Source organism: Malania oleifera, chromosome 7 (assembly GCF_029873635.1).
Source record: "Malania oleifera isolate guangnan ecotype guangnan chromosome 7, ASM2987363v1, whole genome shotgun sequence".
Classification (NCBI taxonomy): Eukaryota; Viridiplantae; Streptophyta; class Magnoliopsida; order Santalales; family Ximeniaceae; genus Malania; species Malania oleifera.
This window is the reverse complement of record NC_080423.1, coordinates 3,520,737-3,524,712: the sequence shown is the minus strand read 5'-3', so window position 1 is coordinate 3,524,712 and position 3,976 is coordinate 3,520,737.

Below are 3,976 nucleotides of genomic sequence, written 5' to 3'. Positions count from 1 at the left end.
TACTCTACAATTACGCTTATGAGTCATGGAATGGAACTGCGATAAAGGATAGCGGAACTAGCATTAAGGTTAGAAGCTAAGGTTTCAAAAAATCAATTTAGTTTTATACTTATGAGCTCTATTACAAAAGTAATATATCTTCTAAGAAGATTGAGCATATAAAAATTCAATTCACAATTTTCGTATACATTGAACCTATCAGAATACTATAATAATTTCGGCAGAGTCCTGTTTACAAATTGAGTATATCCATCCACGCACCTGTGCAAAGAAAACATTCTTCAAATACAATTGATACCAGTATGTTCACAACGTTACATTCACAAGTTTCGTATACATTCAACCTATCAAAATACTATAATAATTTTGATAGAGTCCTGTTTACAAATTAAGCATATCCATCCATGCACCTGTGTAAAGAAAACATTCTTCAAATACAATTGATACTAGTATGTTCACAACGTTACACTCACAAGTTTCATATACATTGAACCTATCAAAATACTATAATAATTTTGGCAGAGTCCTGATTACAAATTGAGTATATACATCCATGCACCTGTTCAAGGAAAACATTCTTCAAATATAATTGATACTAGTATGTTCACAACATTACATTCACAAGTTTCGTATACATTGAACCTATCAAAATACTATAATAATTTCAATAGAGTCCTGTTTACAAATTGAGCATAGTCATCCACGCAACTGTGCAAAGAAAACATTCTTCAAATACAATTGATACCAGTATGTTCACAACGTTACATTCACAAGTTTCATATGCATTCAACCTATCAAAATACTATAATAATTTTGGCAGAATCATGTTTACAAATTGAGCATATCCTTCAACGCACCTGTGCAAAGAAAACATTCTTCAAATACAATTGATACCAGTATGTTCACAACGTTACATTCACAAGTTTCGTATACACTGAACCTATCAAAATACTATAATAATTTCGACAAAGTCCCGTTTACAAATTAAGCATATCTATCCACGCACCTGTGCAAAGAAAATATTCTTCAAATACAATTGATACCAGTATGTTCACAATGTTACATTCACAAGTTTCGTATGCATTCAACCTATCAAAATACTATAATAATTTCGGTAGAGTCATGTTTACAAATTGAGCATGTCCATCCACGCACCTGTGCAAAAAAAACATTCTTCAAATACAATTGGTACCAGTATGTTCACAACGTTACATTCACAAGTTTCGTATACATTCAACCTATCAAAATACTATAATAATTTTGGCAAATTCCTGTTTACAAATTGAGCATATCCATCCACGCACCTGTGCAAAGAAAACATTCTTCAAATGAACAAATTAACATGCTTGCCACTTTACACATGGGTCCTCTATACATTCAGAATTAAGAACAAATACATTATGTACAAATGAAGTAATGAACAAATACATGATGTACGAATGAAGTAATGAACAAATACATGATGTACAAATGAAGTAATGAACAAATACATTATGTACAAATGAAGTAATGAACATATACATGTCGTACAAGTGAAATAATACGACGATCATCTCCTACTCGGTGCTGCAGGGAGGCCGTCTCTGGTGTCAGGTTTATTGCAGTCTGCGTCTGCCCTCGCCTGGCTGCTCGTCTGCATCTGGCATCTGGACACGTCGATGTGCTGCATGTCCGTCGTCTCCGCCCATAGGTACTGGATCATCTATCTCCATGTGAAGCAGACGGGGAACTATGTCGTATGAAGTCTCTGGATGAGTCCTAGGTGATAACGCGAGTGCGTCCACCTCCTTCGCATCAAGAGGGTCGTCTAGTAGGTACGACATCAACGGGCTTGCGGTAGAGGTAGATGGATAATTCGTATGTCTACTGGAGGTGCCCACATTATCGGCAGCTTTCGATGAGGCATACAATGTGGATGGCCCGAATACGTACTCCGCCTGTACAATGGGCGGTGAGAAGGTCGAACTCGACAAACGACTAGACGAAGCTGCTTAACCACCTCGTACTGGTGTTGCTCAACCTCCTCGTGGTGCCAGAGCTCGGCGTGGGGTAGGGATCTGTCGCCCGTCCTTGTAGACCATGTCCAAACCTGCTCTTGCTAAATCGCTCACAGTAGGGTCTGATGATAGTACATCGACCTGGTGTAGTATGTCTGCCTGCAGCATACAAAAAGAGTGGTTACGACATTGAACTGTTAATGTAAATGGTAACAAATTAGGTATGCGTTCGAGTATTCTTACGAGGCTCATGTAGACCGCCACGGTCCTATCTACGAAGCGACGTGTGATCGACATGTACCATGTGTAATAGGGATCCTCCGAACCCATAGGCTGTCAGCCTCCACTCCCTGTACGATGTAGTCCCACCTATGTCCCCATATACTCACGTACATTGCATGCTCGGCAGCCCAATCCGTGTTCCTCCAACCGCGACCATCAATCTCGTGATGGTCATCCCCATGTACATCGACCCCTAACGTAGAGAAGCGGTCTAGGATGCCTTATCGAAATCCAAAATGATGAATCACTCAGTTTGGGAGATGCCACTCGATAATATGAAAACATATGAGTGGCACTCGGGCAACCCAGATGTCGCTCCCAACTACATAATCAGTCAGTATGTCGGCTAAAATGTTATCCGTATATGGCGCCCATATGAACTGCGTATAAACATATTGTAAATGTAAGAGGTGGGTAGGGATATTTTCAAAATATGCAATATGGTCAATACACATGAATGAGACTATACCTCATGTTCCCAGTGCATGTCCAGCTCGAATCTATACCAGGGCAATGTATGTTGCGCAACATTAGGTACCAACAACTGATCCCTCTACCTGTACAAAATAAAACGTAAGTGAAAAAGGTGTAACGACTAGTATGTACTACGAATCAATATTTGTAGCACTCATACCAGGAATGGATTGTGAGTAAAGTTACTAACCTCCATGCTAGTGGAGTTGGGTCAATCGAGCATTTGTCCTGGTCCCTCTAAATAAGACACTGGAGACCGTGGTGCGTAGGAGCTAAGGACGTGAATTTCTCCCACACCCAAACCTGCAATAAGCGGAGTGCTCCTCCGATTCGGGAGTGGGAAACGTCAGCAGCGCAACACATCTCTTGGTAAAGCCACACTAACGTCGCAGAGCCCCAACTGTACTGTCGTATCTCGGCTCGTTCCGCAAGGAGTGGAAGGAACATCAAGTGCGAATAACTCCCCGAGAGGTCGCAGAACAGCGTCCCACATATTAATCGCAGCAAGTGGGCACGTGCATGGCATGCTACTGTGTGATCATCGGCAGCTACCGAGAGCTAGCGAAACATCTCGCCCTCAAGAAACTGCATGTGAATGCGGGCACCAACCAGCTCGCCCTCAGGAGGCACCACTCCTAACAATCTCTCGCACATCCAGCGCAATGCTGCCCCCTAACCGATGCCTCCCTCCTGTACTGGTCCAGCAGTACGTCTAGTGACGGGCATCCTATCAATCGGTAGCCCGAATAACACCGCCACATTTTGTAGGGTGATAGTCGCCTCCCCGTGCGGTAAGTGGAACGTGTGTGTCTCCGGCCTCCATCGCTCCACCAAGGCGGTCACGAGATGCCAATCCAACTGGATATGGCCAATCTGATATATCCCATAAAATCCCACCTCTCGTATCTAATCAACAATGCAGGGGTCCGTGCCTATCCTGTCGTGTACGCTCTGACTGCCCTCTCGGCAATATAAAACATCAACGTGCGAATCGGTCCACACTCGACTAGACCGGTGACGATCGCCCATCGTTAGTACACTGTGATCGGATAGCCCTGGATCGATCCTGCAAACAAATCAGCATTGTTAAAGAGTCAACATAACAATAATCAGAATTAAGTATTTGTCAAGGCTGCTTTCTCTAGGGTGGAACTGAACGGAAATCTTCGGTTTCATCCTAGAAGTGAATAACTGAAAATATCCCACCTAGCTTTTGTTCTCAA